The sequence below is a fragment of the Puma concolor genome, chromosome B2 (assembly GCF_028749965.1).
Source record: "Puma concolor isolate L17-30 chromosome B2, mPumCon1.1.hap2, whole genome shotgun sequence".
In the NCBI taxonomy this organism is placed as follows: Eukaryota; Metazoa; Chordata; class Mammalia; order Carnivora; family Felidae; genus Puma; species Puma concolor.
The window spans coordinates 106,355,116-106,370,174 of record NC_141671.1 but is presented as its reverse complement, the minus strand read 5'-3'; the positions used below and the strand labels follow the sequence as shown (position 1 = coordinate 106,370,174).

The window sequence follows — 15,059 nt, the reverse complement described above, 5'->3', positions numbered from 1 at the left end:
TCTCAGAGTAAGGAAAGTCATCAAAAGAAAAATTTAGTGAAAACATTCTCCACCATCTTTCACAGAGGTGCTAAGTGTTTTCTTGAATATACAATGGCTTGAAGTCCCACTGGAAAGTTGGGAAAAGAGTAACAGAAATAACTTATTGGGGTCTCAAGGAGTTAATTTTTTTTTTAATTAAAAAAATTTTTTTTTAATGTTTATTTATTTTTGAGAGAGAGAGTGAGAGTGAGAGAGAGAGAGGGAGTGGGGAAGGGGCAAAGAGAGAAGGAGACACAGAATCCGAAGCAGGCTCCAGGCTCTGAGCTGTCAGCACAGAGCCTGACGTGGGGCTCGAACTCACGAACCGTGAGATCATGACCTGAGCCGAAGTTGGACGTTCAGCCACCCAGGTGCCCCTCAATGAGTTATTTTTAAAAATCAAGTCTTTCTTGGATAAGATAGCTGTAGACAACACATAAGCTGCCATATATCTGCAACACATACAATTAATGAAAATTAATATCCAAAATATTTAAGGAATGCTAAAAAATCAACAAAAACAATAAGAGACAACCCAATAAAAAATGAACAAAGGTATAAACAGACATTGAGAGGAGAGTAAACACAAATGACCAACAAATATATGAAATATGCTTACCCTCATTGGAAATCAGGAATATACAAATAAAAATCTAATGAGATGGCATTTTATAACTGATTGGCAAACTTTAAAATTTGGATAATGCCAGGTGGTTGTAACTCTTATGCCCTGCTGATAAAACATAAAATAGCTTTAGCAAACAATTTGACATTGACATTTGTCAGTACAACGGAAACTATGTATATTTGATCTTCCACTCCCAGATATACTCCTTTTTTTATTATTAGTTTTTTTAAATTTTTTTAACGTTTATTTATTTTTGAGACAGAGAAAGACAGAGCATGAACGGGGGAGGGGCAGAGAGAGAGGGAGACACAGAATCGGAAACAGGCTCCAGGCTCTGAGCCATCAGCCCAGAGCCTGACGCGGGGCTCGAACTCACGGACCGCGAGATCACAACCTGAGCCGAAGTTGGACGCTTAACCGACTGAGCCACCCAGGTGCCCCTCCCAGATATACTCCTTAGAAAAATTCTTCTGTGGGTAGCCAGGGAACATGTATAAGAATGTTTAAAGCAGCATTATTTTAACAGGAAAAAAAACTTAGCTAAAATATCCATTGTCATATGAACAAAAATAAATTCTGATTACTCGTACCAGAAGAAATTATACAGTGGTGGAAAATGAATCAACAATAACTATACACATTAATATGGGCAGATCTCAACAACATAACGACATATCCAGAAAGCAAGTTGCAGAAGCACACACACAGTGTAATTCCTTTAAGCAAAATTTGAAAAGACACGACAAAAAAGTTTACTCTGGGATATGTATGTGGGTGTTTTTGGGCATGGGATGTGAGAAGGGTATCTTTTCTATGAAGACAGAGGGAACGACAGACGCACAGTTCAGCAGAGGGGAACACAGGGAGTGCAGTCAGGGAGATGTGCACAGGGACCTCAGAAGCAGTAGTAATGGAGGTTTCTTTGGCTGGACAGCAGGTACTTGTATGTTCACTATGTTAATATTATTGCTTTTTGTATTAAAAGTCATATATACTATATATATCAAAGCTTCCCCAATTTTAAATATTGAAAGAAGAAGTCTTTTTTAGCACAGTGGGAAGCAATAATGTAAAGCAGAAGAGGGAGACAGGCATATTGTGGCCAGGAAATCAACGGAATTGCTTCTACTCTGAGAAAGTAGATTAGCCAAACGAACTGCTATGCTAGCATTTCAGCTACCGTTTATAAGGGGTGGAACCTCGGCAAGAGCTGATTAATTTAAGTAATAATCACAGGATATTAAACAAAAGAGGAGTATTTAAAAATTAAAAATACCTGGGGCGCCTGGGTGGCGCAGTCGGTTAAGCGTCCGACTTCAGCCAGGTCACGATCTCGCGGTCCGTGAGTTCGAGCCCCGCGTCGGGCTCTGGGCTGATGGCTCAGAGCCTGGAGCCTGTTTCGGATTCTGTGTCTCCCTCTCTCTCTGCCCCCCCCCCCCCGTTCATGCTCTGTCTCTCTCTGTCCCAAAAATAAATAAACGTTGAAAAAAAAATTTTTTAAATTAAAAATACCTGATAGCATGCTCTTGTGGTATCCAAACTCCCTGCTCTGCCACCTACTGTTTTATTGAACCTGTGTAATTTGTTCAACTGCCTGGGCTTCAGTTTCCTTGCATACAAAATAAGAAGGCTGATATCTATCACGTAAGATTCTTGGGGGTCAAATGAGAAAAGCAAAGTATCTGACATACACAAGATGCTCAATAAATGCAAGCCCACTATGAAGATAGAGTCAAATCAGGTCTAATTACAGTGATAATCACAGAATGCTATTTAACAACGACCAACAGAACACTCAAGTGCTTTACTAGGGTCTCACAGACATAACCTTTATACAAATGGCTACTGTGAAGATGACTTAATATCTATAATGTCTCTTAAGCAAAACAAAGTTAAGTTCTTCTTTCCCTCTTTCCTTCCAAGTCAAGAAACATCTAAAGAGTCACACAGCCCATAAACATGGCCCCCATGTAGACGTCTCAACTGAAAAACTGGATCCTCGAGTAAAGTGCTATAAAGTTAAATTTAAAGAGATGGAAGTGCTCTTTACTGTCTTATGAAATGTTCTTTGAAAGTCTGAAAAATTTATTAACACTGCATTAACACAGTCAAGTGCATTTTAAAAGCAGTTCAGTACTGTTACATTTCTAGCATATGATAGGCATTAAAATGTTCAAGAATTCTGTGTCAATATTAAGGGTAAAATAAGGTCAAATAATAGATGGTTTTCAAATATAATTCTTACTCAATATTACTGTGGAGTCAGCTTGTAAATAGATTTAAACATAATAATTTTATCACCTAAAGTCTTCATGAGTTTAACCTACATTTATACCAAATAATGAAGATTTTTGAGCCTTTAATTACCCACAAATTTTTACTAACAGGAGAGCTTTCACCCCTAAAAACCTACATTTGGTAACAAATAAGGTCCCTTTTTCCCCAGAGCCTACAAACCTCTTAACATTCCCCCCTAAATTCTATTAGAATTTTTTACCAAGTAATTCTTTTCTCATTATATCTGCATTTTTAATAGCTGTGATATATACTAGAAGCACATGTCTATCTTTTGTTAACTGCATTATTTTATCTGTCCTATACAATCAATATGCCTTTTCCTAAATTAATCTTTAAAAGCCTTTCTTGGCTGCAGTGAGGTAAATCCTACTGGTTGCAAAATTAAAGAGCAATTATAAACTAATATTTACCAATGTGAAAAAGAATGGGTTAGGAGAAATAAAACCAAAAGCAGAACTAGAGGCAAAGTGGGAAATATACAAGTATTTATTCTCACTCTCTTAATACCATAATTGTAATCAAGAACAATCCTTTGTCATTTTTAACTGGTGCTAATTATAAAATTCTATAAAAATATGAGGATCCAAATATGAAATTAAAGATGGACCCCATTAGCGTATGTAAGTTAGTGCCACATTTTGCAAAATCAAGCGTGGATTCTAATGCCACCTGATTAGCTCCACTTAACAAATTATGTCTAAATACTAATTCTAAATAATGAAACTACTATGAACTCAAAATTAAGAAGTGGTGGTATGTCAATGAAACTTTACCCTGGAACATAACTTTCTATATTAAGCACAATACTGAACTTACCTAATTTGAAGAAAAAAGATTCTTTGATAAGGTGTGCTAGTCCTAGATCAAAACAGGGTAATACAGAATTTAAAAGGTACCTAAGGTTTCTGGTGCCAGATTTTCCATTTGAAGAGCAGGAGTGAATTAAAGATAAAAATTAGATTAATCATTTCCTCAAAGTTGAGTTATTTTGATCCTACAGAAATAGTAGCATTTGAAGAAGTAGGTCAAATGTCACTAAGATATAAGAGCAAGAGAATTCAAATTATAAATCAATTCATAAAAAAGCTCTCCTTTTTTTCCCTACAAACCATCAAAAAACTCCCTGAAGTTGAGAATACCACATTAAGGTTTCTAAAATGGGATCTCTTTTTTTCAGAACAAATAGTCTCTTAAATTTTACTAAGGCTTATCCATTGCTAGGATTAAAATATTAGTAAGAATTCAAATGTCTCCCAAAACATTGAGAATTTTTTAGTAAACCCACCCTACCTTTCAGTCATTGTAAAAGGCCATGATGTGCTATGAATGAAATATATTGACATTTCTTCAGGATAAAAAAACACATACCAACATTAGCACCACGAGCACTAATTGAAGTTTCTTTTTTTAAAAATTAGCAAAATCTGAATTAACATGAACTAATGAAAAACAGTTTCCACCAATCTGAGATGATCATCTGGAAAGCAAGTACAGTGGAATTGTACTTACACACTAATCTTTGACAAAGAACAGCCCACACAGTAGTTCCTAATTAAATCGTCAGAATTTAAATACTCAGAATTACACTGGATTCCTCAAAAATCCTTAACACCGATCCCCAGAAAACAGTAACTTTACCATCACCTACTGTGTGATCTTGGGCTGGGATGCTTACCCTCTCTGGACCTCAATTCTTCATGTCTAAAGATGGGGATAATAACAGTACCAATTTTGTGGGCTGCTACAAGGAGCAAATGAAATAAGTTATGCAAAGTTCTTCAAATTGTACTTAGCACATGGTAAGAACTTAAATATGTAAGCTAGTCAGTTGGACATTCCCTGACAGATTTCAAACTCTAAGACACCTGATTTCCATGGAAACGTGTATGTACTGCACACATCCATTTTATAAGATACTTTGGTTTAGTAAATAAGAATATTTATAAAAACATGACCAGGGATGGGTCTGTTGATCCACAGGTGAGAGTGGAATCTGAAGCATAGCTAAAACATTTTTTCCAACTAAATTAAAATATAATGAAGCCAGAGTAAATAGTCACTATAACTGGTGAAAAATACTTTTTGATAATATAAGTAACATAGTTCAATAAATAATTGAATGACCTATTACATTAGATTTTAATAGGAAAAAGTTCATTCTGTTCAAATATACTTTTGCTAAGTAACAGGTATAACTCATGGCTCTGTCATTGTTATCTAGAGGATTTACATGAAGTTGGTAAAACATGAATTTAAGGCTGCTATGGACAAAATTTAAATATCAGTTTCTGGTACTTACTTAAGGTTAGTGTCTCTTGAAGCTGTAAAATTCAGTTTTTAGTGATGTTGAATGTGATTCTCAAATTTTTCATCTTAAAAACTCTTAATGTTTTAAAATGTCATCCACTACTCTCCCCCTGCCTTTTTTAAGCTTATTTATTTACCGAGACAGAGAGAGACAGAAAGACAGACAGACAGACAGACAGACAGACAAAATGAGTAGGGAAGGGGCAAAGAGAGAGGGAGACAGAGAATCCCAAGCAAGTTCCACACTGTCACAGCAGAGCCCCACACGGGGCTCGAACTCACAAACCATGAGATCACAACCTGAGCTGAAATCTAGAGTTGTACGCTTAACGGTCTGAGCCACCCAGGCACCCCATCCAATACTCTCTTTCCAAACAATAACATTTCTCTGCCTTTAAAGGTCATGTATTTTCATTCAAAAGAGAAGGTGCTAACAGGTAGTGTGAGAAGGGAAAGAATCAATAAATGCTGACCACAACCTATGAGACCACTTTTATTTCCTGGCACGTAAAAGGAGTCTAATATACTGAGCAGCTTAATGAATTGATATATTGGGGCACCTGAGTGGCTCAGTCGGTTAAGCATTCGACTTCAGCTCAGGTCATGATCTTGCAGTCCATGGGTTCGAGTCCCGCATTAGGTTCTGTGCTGACAGCTCAGAGCCTGGAGCCTGCTTCAGATTCTGTGTCTCCCTCTCTCTCTCTGCCCCTCCTCTGCTCATGCTCTGTCTCTCTCTCAAAAGTAATAAATAAACACTTAAAAAAATCTTTAATGGGGCGCCTGGGTGGCGCAGTGGGTTAGGCGTCCGACTTCAGCCAGGTCACGATCTCGCGGTCCGTGAGTTCGAGCCCCGCGTCGGGCTCTGGGCTGATGGCTCAGAGCCTGGAGCCTGCTTCCGATTCTGTGTCTCCCTCTCTCTCTGCCCCTCCCCCGTTCATGCTCTGTCTCTTTCTGTCCCCAAAAAATAAATAAATAAATAAATAAACGTTGAAAAAAAATCTTTAATGAATCAATATATCAACAAGTAAATGAGGTATGAATGGGTGAGGAAATTTTGAAAATGAAGCACAGGCATATATAAAAATTCCTTTGAAACTGTGATGTTCAGATCCTGAGACATTTAAAGAAATCCCTTTAAATTCCTCAGAATCCAGGCCTCTCTCCTTTTTCTTTCTCTCTACATCTCAGCTCCCATCCTGGAACTACTTCCTTAATGATATACCCCCTAGCATGGCTACCTTGAGAAACACTGTCTTTGGAAAACCTAACTCCAAAATTCTAACTTAATTGGTGATAGAAAAGTTTAAGGCACAAAATCACTGGACAGAACAGCAGCCATAGTTAATATCTTTTGTGAAAACTGCTCTGGGAAGCAGTTGGTCATGCTGGGACCTCTTGCAAGAATTAAGAGCTATTTTAAGGTAAGACATGAACTGAAAAGACCCAGTTCCAAACCAGCACTGTGCAGAAGGCCCCACCTCTCGGTGCCCACAAGTGTGAGGCAAAATGCCCACACTCAATAAATACTGAAATCTGGTGTCCTAAAGCTCTTAGTTCCTTCGTTCAACAAATATTTATGAAGTTCATGCTTTGTACCAGACAGTACTTGTACAGAGTGGAGTTTCTGTGATAAATAACCCATAGTCCCTGAATTCCATTCAGAAATGAGTATAAAGTGTGATGAGAGAACAGTGTTTGATGATTTGGAACATGGACTTCATTTCATGCCAGAATCTGTGAATTCTGGATTCCAAAAGCCAGAGCAAAGGCTGTAAGAGGCTGTGTTTGCTATCTGTCTCCTCCAAGAGACTAAGACCATCAGTATTAGCAGGTTACAGCATCTAACGTAGCAACTGGCACACAGTAGGGGTTAAAGAACAGTTTGGCAAACACTGGAGAAGTCGGACACTATAAACAGATTCAAGTGTGAATCAGAGATATTTCCTCCTTCGCCATTATTTGCACAGCTCCACCTCTTTACATATATCTTATTTCACCTTCCAAGTTTCCCAACAAATAAAAATAAGAGAAAACAGGACAGGACCATAGCATGTGTACATTTCAGCCTCATTGTCATCAGAAGCGGCAGGAGTTATTTTGACTCACAAGTGATTAAATTGATAATTTTAGCACCAAAAGGTCACAGGGGGGAGGGGTGTTGGTGGGGGACACCACTATTAACAGTCATTATATCTCCTTGGTGTACAAATTTTATTTTCTATTTTCTATATTTTCTCTAAATAGTGATTACCTTTAAAATCTGAAAGCAAGTAAGCAGATGTTAGGGATTTCACTGATGAGGAAACCAGGGAACAAGGAGGCCAGGTGACCTCGCCAGGGTAACTGATGGGCAGTGGGGAGGAGCCAGAGAGGGCAGGAAGACGAGTCCCTTAGCATCAGCTCAGTTAGGAGCGGAAATCTGTCAGCCAGGTAAGGACGTTGTTTGATCAAACAGTATGGCCCAGCATGACTTAAACCGTGCAATGTATTATAACTGTTACTATGAGGAAGTTGAACAGCTGCAGGAGCAATAGTCTCAAGGGTGGGTTTCCTGATGGTCTGTGTTGTCACTCGCAAATACCAACTGGTACCAACAGGTACCTCAGGTACCCTCTAGGTACTTTGTACCTTTAGGTACTTTATGACTATGGAGTGGTTCAAAGTACGATAATAAGCAGGGGAGTAGAAAGATCCAAAAAGAAAGTGTCTTCCGTGACTTCCCCCGTTAAAACTTTACTTTTCTACACTTTTTCTCACTTCTTCTAACTTAGCAGAGACTGCACGTGAAAGCTGAACTTGTAAATAGAGTAGGAACATGTTTGAACAGCCAAGAGCCTCTTGGGTGGCCGAGATCCCTGAAGATCAGAGGTCAAGGAGCCAAGGAGCTCTATATTTTTAACTCAGCAGGTTACTTTGGAAAGATGGTGATGTCATTAAGTGCCTGTGGCACAAAACTATGAGTTCTTTAAGGAATGTAGCAATTTATGTGTAATAGAAAATAGAATATAAAAACCCTTGTTCAAACTTCTTAAATGACTCTCAGTTTTTCTTGACCTAGCCTGAAGATTCATAAACACCTGTTTTTGTGCATGAATTTCTCCTTTCAAGCCGTCAGCAGGTATCTAACCACTAAGCCACATTTGACTATTTTCACAAATAGTTCATTTTTAGCTCCTGGGCTCTGTAACAGCACCTACGAATGTTCTTTTAAATTCTTTTCAAGAGGAATGAGGGACAGCGAGGTGGTGGTGGATGCTGTGGATCTCCAAGTGCCCTAACTATGCTTCTGGGCGCTTTTCCTATTTCCACTGCTAAAAGACTAAAGGATTAAGGAGACAGGAAGATCAGCACCCTGCTTGGATAAGGAGATGAACATATGAGCTTAGTCGGTGGCGTTTTCTTTCAATGGGCTCTCTCGTCAACAGCTCTTCACTTCAGAAATGTAACTCAATTAAACATGAGGGAAGGAGACATTCATAACACAGAAGCCAGTTTCCTCATTTGAAGAATGATATGATTGATCTAGGTGACCTTTAATGTTCCTTACAGCTCTGAGTCTGTGGAAGAACAATAATTTTCAGAATCAAAAGCATATGGATCTTCAAAGAAAATTTTGAGTGTTAAAAAAAAACTCATGGGGCGCCTGGGTGGGTCAGTCGGTTAAGCATCCGACTTCAGCTCAGGTCACGATCCCGCGGTCCGTGGGTTCGAGCCCCGCGTCGGGCTCTGGGCTGATGGCTCGGAGCCTGGAGCCTGCTTCCGATTCTGTGTCTCCCTCTCTCTCTGTCCCTCCCCCATTCATGCTCTGTCTCTCTCTGTCTCAAAAATAAATAAAGGTTAAAAAAAAAAATTAAAAAAAAAAAAACAAACTCATAAACAAACAAAAAAGACAAATGACAAACTGGGAAAAATATATGCAAACTGTATCACAGAAAAGAGGTTTATATTCCTAAGATAGAGAACACTTACAGGAAAAGTGGGCTAGAAGTATGGTCTTAACTGTATGACAAGATGTGCAACCATAGGCTTCGTAAGAAGAGTCAAAATCACAACTACACCAAGATTCCAGTTTTCACCTATAAAATGGGCAAAACCCTGAAAATTCAACAAAATCTAAGCAATATATCCTGTTGGTGAGGCCATGAGGAAACAAGCCCTCTCATAGTTTGCTGGTGGAAATGCAAAATGAGACAGGACCTATGGAGGGGATTTAATGATATATAACAAAATTACATATGCATTTACCTTTGTTCTATGATATCCTGTTGTAAAAATATCTCCCAAAGATATTCTGGCAAAAAAATACACATAGACAAAGTAATTCACTGTAGAAATATTTGTATTAGCAAAAGAGAGGAAATAACACATATGTCCATCAATAGGGAAATGGGTATAAAACTATGGCACGTTCATACAATGAAGTACCATACAGCTGTAAAACTATTACATAAAAAGGTAGCATTCAGTATGTATTTTATGATGTCATTATCTAAGAAACTGGAAGGTGATATGAACGAATATTTTAAAAAATAATAAAAGTATAAACCAAAAAAAAGATTTTTTTTAAAAGTTATAGAAGGCAGGTGGAACAGGGTGGATAGGTCTATAACAGAAGCCAAGTTTCTCTGAATATTCCTGGTTTTATACATTTGACTTGAGAAATACGCAATGTATGCTAAAGCTGGCTTGTACTGGCTCCTGATAAAAGCTCAGGTATTTTGTGAGCCAGTTGTCTTTACCATGGCAGCTTGAAATTGGCTGTGGTGGAAGGTATTTACAACATGGATCCCAGCAAACATACCTTCCGAACCCCCAAGCCAGTTGTTAATCATTTATCAGCACAGCACTAGAAATGTAAACACTTTAGGAAAGTATAAAACAAAATTAAATTTAAAGAGAACATTTCTAAAAATTGAGAGCAAGAGGAAACAAACCTAACAGTGAACTGAGTGGGTAGCATTCTGAGCTGTTTTGACTCTAAGGCACAGTAATTTGACTATATAGGTCTAGTAGAAATACTGAAAGAACTGCAAAAATAATTTTAAACTGTTTCCAATATTGTGGTGAGAATATGGGTATGGTTACTGAGAAATTGTGTTATAGAACAAAGCAAAGTAATAACTCCCTTACTGTCCTGAGAAATGGGAATTTTAGTATAGGATTAAGGAGTTAGCGATTAAGTTGAAAATCATTAAACTCTCTGTGATCCTGCATGTGAACTGGATGTGTCAGTATGAGGTTATTATGTGTTTTATATTTAATTAACATTACATGAATGAATTTCCTAGCTCTGTCCACTGGAAAAGGCTAGAAACAATCCCAAGCCAGGAGCAATGTATACCCCTAGAACCCAGACACCCGGATTGTGGTGTCTAACTTCTATTTCCCATAAAAGGAACTAAGACTTCCTGAGTACAGCTCTGGGCCAGGGATGTATGAAATCCTAGAAGGAAAGAAGCTTTATAAAAGACTATTGGGATCATGTCAAAAGAAATTAGGAGCCACCATGAAGAAGCAGGGAAAAAAATCTGAGCAATAGTAACTACCATGGATCTTAAATACATAAAATATGTTTAAATCCACGAGTTTATAATGATACTCATACAACTCACTGGGCCACCTCTAGAGGATGCTAGGAAAATAAGCTTATTAGATTACACAATGATAAAGGCATTTCTCCTGCTTTTTTCTATGCAAACTGTACTTCGAGGTAACCAAGTAGTTAACGGAGTGTTTTTATTTACAGAAGTATTCTAGCTAATAAACAAAGGAGGAATGATAGAATTTGAATATTACCATTTTGTAACCTCCAGTGAAATAATGAATCTAGATAATGATCATGCCTAGCAACACCACAAGAGGAGACAACGAGCAATGAAGGGCCTTCTGACTGAAATATACCATATACTAGGGTCTATATAAAATATACTTGCTACAAAAGTGTGTGTGTGTGTGTGTGTGTGTGTGTGTGTGGGTGTGTGTGTGTCTCAAACCTGAAGGAGATCAAACCTCTAGATCTAACTACCGATCTATAGGAAACACAGGATACAGAAAAGTATTTTAAGTGACACAAAATCCAAATTAATCTGTGGGAAACTGTACAAAGTAAATGACCCAGTTTTCAACAAATAAACTGCAAAGGAAATAAAGAGACATAGATGAGAAAACTACAGTAACAGGAACATATAAATTAGGGACCATTCAGATGCCTGGGTGGTTCAGTTGATGAAGCATCCAATTCTTGATTCTGGCTCAGGTCATGATCTCACGATTGGTGAGATCGAGCCCTGCGTCAGGCTCTGCACCATCAGCACAGAGCCTGCCTAGGATTCAATTCTTTCTCTCCCTCTGTCTCTGCTACTCCTCTGCTGGCATGCTCGCTCACTTTCTCTCTCAAAATCAATAAACATTAAAAAAAAAAAATTAGAGACAATTCATGAACCTAATTTGAACAAAGAATAAACCAATAAAAACATAAATATGTATGTACATGTATATATACACATATACACACACTATATGAATTATCTATATATGCTTATATATGAACATGTATACACTTACATACATATGTACGTGTGTGTGTACATACATTAAAATAACTAGGAAAATATGAACACGGACTAATGGATTTGATAATATTAAGAAATGGTTAGTTTTTTAGGTATGATGAAGATTTTGTTTTAGAGAAAAAGGACTCATTTTCTGGAGTAGTATACTGAAATATTCACAGGTGAATTGGTACAACATATGTGTAGCATTTGCCCACAACTTTGGGCTATGCCGAATGGAAGGACTGAGTGGCAAGGAGCTGAGATTAGTTTAAATTGGGTAAAGGGGTACCTAGGCACTCACAGTAACTAATCTCTCTATTTCTATCTGAGACTAAAATTTTCCACGATAAAGTTAAAAACTATATGCACAAAACAACAAAAACTATGTAACAATATATTAATAAGCTGTAATCAAACAGTGTTATCAGACCAAGATATTCCAACTTAGGAGTCCACTATGATCACCTGAAGGGCTTTTTCAGAATATAGTCTCTGAACCACCACTATCTCACAGAACACGGAAGACTGAAGGGACTGTGTCATGTCCCCCAGAAATGTAGAAATGGGGAAAAAAGGTTGTGAACCACTGTTCAAACCCAGTAAGGGTGGGGGCCGCACATTATTCACCCACTTTTTATCTCTATGCCGGACACATAAGAGGTACTCAAAAAATATTCAGAGTTAACGACTAACCCTGGGTAGTGAAAATGGATAGGCAAGCTTAAAGCGGCTAAATGCTAGATATGCAAAAAACATTCATATATGATACTTAAATTCACTTAGGTTACGGCGTTTAAAAAGCATGGCTTTCTGTTTTAAGTAGGATGGGTTTTCATCATGAAGCCACAGACTAGGCACTTCAAACAGCTACAAGTAAACTCCCAAAGTAAAAATAGTTTTAAATACACAATTGGGTGAGGTGTGGCTAGCAAATATTCTGATTCTACAATCTGTTTTGGACAAGACAGTACTTCTTATGTGACTAACAAAGCAAACAGCAGTCAGATTCCCTGCGCTGAAATAAATACACTATTTGCAAAAAGGGTTGAATGTCCAGGGCTTCTCCAATAAAGACACCACATTTTCCAAAGTTAAAGGGGAATATAGATTGACAAATACCCACATATATTTACATATCCCAAAAAGAAGGCATATGACCACCTGGTATGGACTTTGTCTAATAAGTACTAAATGGAGCCAAGCCCACTGTCTGTCTCACCATGGGGAACAGCAAAATACCTCAAACACAATAATAATCTAATTTTAAAGCTGAGGAGCTTAGAAACCTAGTCCAAACTTTTCATTGTGTAACAGACACCTAGAGAGTTTAAGGTGAAAAGCTCTGAAAATAGCTGGAGTAGCCACAGATGAACAAATGGTCTACATAGGTGCACTAGGAAGAGCTGAGAATTAATCTTCTCAACTTCCATATGAATGGTATCTAACAGGTATCAGTCTCGATTCTAAACAAATAAGTGTACGTGTGTGTAACCATATATACATACAAAAATACTAGAATATGTACTTGCTTTTTTAATTTTTTTAATGTTTATTTTTGAGAGAGACCACGTATGCAAGTGGGGAAGGGGCAGAGAAAGACAGGGAGAGAGAGAATCCCATGCAGGCTCTGCACTGTCAGCACAGAACCCCAGATGGGGCTTGAACTCACTAACCATAAGATCATGACCTGAGCCTAAATCAAGAGTCAGACACTAACCGACTAAGCTACCCAGGTGCCCCTACAACATGTACTTCTAATAACTCCTTTTCAAACAAATTCTATAGCCTAGCCTTCAAGAACATCCATGTTACCTCACCTACTTTTCCAAAACATTATCCAAATGAACCATAAGTAAGTGGAAGGCAGCCATTTCTCCCACTTACCTTTGCAGTCTGTTAGACATAGCAGAGCTCATATTAATTATATAATTACAAAAGCTGTTCCATAGACAATTTCCAAATGATGAAAGAAGTATTAGAATATAAACTTTCTAATTCTCCTGTTAATCTAAACTGATATAAAGGCTGTGTTTCATGTGTATCTAGGAGTATTTATAAAGACATATAGGACCTTGTAGATTTTTAAATATGGCAACCAAGGAAAGGTTTAAAAGTGAGAGTTAGGAGAAAGCGGATCACCGAGATGAGCTATCTGTTTACATTTCTGTAAGGTGCTATACAAGGCTTAATCTAAAGAAATACAGAAAATGACAGGCACAGGAGGAGGAAAGGACAACAAAAAGAACAAATCTTTATTTCATCCACCGGTCAAACATTCAATTATTTCAATTGTTGATCAATCCTGAAACCATACTACTTTAATTCTGCAGAGGTTTTTGTTTTTTTAATTTACTTATTTTTAAGAGAGACAGAGACAGTGAGAGAGAGAGAGAGAGAGAGAGAAGAGAGAGAATCCCAAGAAGGCTCTACACTGTCAGCACAGAGCCCGATGTGGGACTGGAACTCTTGAAATCATGAGATCATGACCTCAGCTGAAACCAAGAGTCAGACACTTAAGCGATTGAGCCACCCAGGCACCCCTAACTCTGCAGAGGTTTTCAAAATGTTGTATCTATGCCTGTTATGGAGTTTTTCTTCTCACCTACTTCACCTGTACAGTTGATTTAATTTAGCTCCAAAACAATAAAATTGGATACAAAGTTTGGCCTCTCAACATTCCGCTTTTATTAGATTTTTTAGCATCCTGAAAACTGACTTTAAGAGTCTCTTAATATTGTTAAAGAGAATTCTAACCATTGAAAATGACAATGATAATGTTTACTTGCATCTTGAGGGGAAAAATGTTTCTAACTGGGCTGAATCAAGATTCCTAAAGGTAAGGTAAGCCACGGAGATTTTTAAACTGAAAGCAAAGTTTGAGGAATTTTCTTCATCTGCCATGAACTTAACAATTTTATTTAAACAGACATGATCTGACATTATCAGTTAAGGCTTTTGTAATCTCTACTGAAAATCTAAAGTAAAATTCAAAATGAAGCAATAAAACCTGAAACTATTTACTGAATACATTGTAATGTTGTAAATAATCCCTCAGGGTAATTATATTGCTAACTCTACTACCAAATTCATGGAATTTGAAATTTCTGAAAACTTTAAAATATTTAATATGAAAAATTAAAATATAGTATGTATATACTAACATACATAAAATTTCTCTTAACTTCTGAGGACTTACACAAAAATCCTAAGACACAATACATATCTACATTTTTACCATTTTGTTTTTCTCA

General features: G+C 37.5%; 2 protein-coding genes and 1 long non-coding RNA gene across 4 annotated transcripts in view; 1 reads left to right on the top strand and 2 right to left on the bottom strand.

Annotated features, from left to right (window-relative positions):
• NT5DC1 (5'-nucleotidase domain containing 1) overlaps positions 1–15,059 on the bottom strand; it is a 143,032-nt gene that overhangs the window by 102,184 nt on the left and 25,789 nt on the right. The gene's annotated exons all lie outside the window — the stretch shown is intronic.
• COL10A1 (collagen type X alpha 1 chain) overlaps positions 1–15,059 on the top strand; it is a 45,370-nt gene that overhangs the window by 21,719 nt on the left and 8,592 nt on the right. The gene's annotated exons all lie outside the window — the stretch shown is intronic.
• On the bottom strand, positions 208–6,022 carry LOC147581165 (uncharacterized). Its single transcript, XR_015251489.1, has 2 exons — positions 2,162–6,022; positions 208–1,925 (listed from the first exon to the last, which is right to left on the bottom strand). It is a non-coding gene; the product is annotated as an uncharacterized LOC147581165 (long non-coding RNA).